Here is a 1,211-nt window from a genome sequence, read left to right as displayed (position 1 = left end):
CACATTCCCAAGGGGCTTGTATACCCTGTATGCCTGAGATTTGCACATCAGCAACAGGGATTTGGATGCTCAATTCACATCATTGTTGCTGAGGATCTAACCCCTTTGTTGAGGGATGTTACTTCTTTCTGGGGATTTGCTGTCTTCTGGCTCTGTGGTTTCTATTCCCTACCTTTGCATGTTTCTAATGAATAGTCAGTTTGCTCTTGAAAAAGCCTTTCGCCATTGGTGCATTTTAAAGCACAGAAAGCCCTTAACTGCATAGGGGAAGGCTATTTCTTATAAACATGTTACACACATACGTACCTCAGAAACCTACTGGAGAAAAGCAAGCAGGAGAAATAATAGAGCAGCAATATATATTATTTGGATAATACAACTCAACAGAGACCACAAGAAAAACTTCTGAGCAAGCTGCCATGCTGAACAAATTGGAATAAACTATTTGAACTGCTTTGGCCCCTGGAGTACAGTAGAACTCCTTTAGAGATTTGAGTTTGGTCGTCTCTTTCTCAGGGATGCAACTTCCCTGTGAAGTCTACACTGTCATAAAATAGTGTCAAGACAAAGGCTTAAGTACTAGCCCTCCATCACTCCTATTTAACTGCTTTCAGTTTAAGCATAAGAGAATTTAAGCATGGGTGCAAGTTGCAGAGTCTTAATTAGCCTCCAAACCAGAGAACATAGCCTGGTTCCTTTTATTCACTACTACACACAGAGCCAGCACAGGCAAAGACTAGAATCTCACTCGGTGACATTTAACCATCTTTGCAAGGCACTCTTAGGACAGCTGATGAGAAGGGCTGCTGCTCTGCCATTATTTCTCAGTTAATAATGCATTTACATATGTGTGTCTACATATGTGTGTGCATATATATATATATACACACAAACACAAAATGTTTATGTCAATGGATGGAACAGCTACAGCATCATTTTCTATCTTAGTTAACAATACGATCCAGTATAGAGAACCAGTTTCAAGCCTTTGACTTATGACTCCTCTTGTTTTTAATATGGTTTTAACTGTCAACTCTAGTAAGTCATAAATATGAGCATAATGTAATAAGGAGTACCACAAACACCCACTTCTATGTTATTTTATTTTTGTTCCGTATTTAAAACATTCACACATCTTCACACATTTCCTTCCTCCTCACTGACAGACACTGAGGCTCTCAATTACACAGGTAAAAAAGGATTGACACTTT

Source organism: Apus apus, chromosome 2 (genome assembly GCF_020740795.1).
Source record: "Apus apus isolate bApuApu2 chromosome 2, bApuApu2.pri.cur, whole genome shotgun sequence".
NCBI lineage: Eukaryota > Metazoa > Chordata > Aves > Apodiformes > Apodidae > Apus > Apus apus.
Note: the sequence above shows the minus strand (reverse complement) of the source record.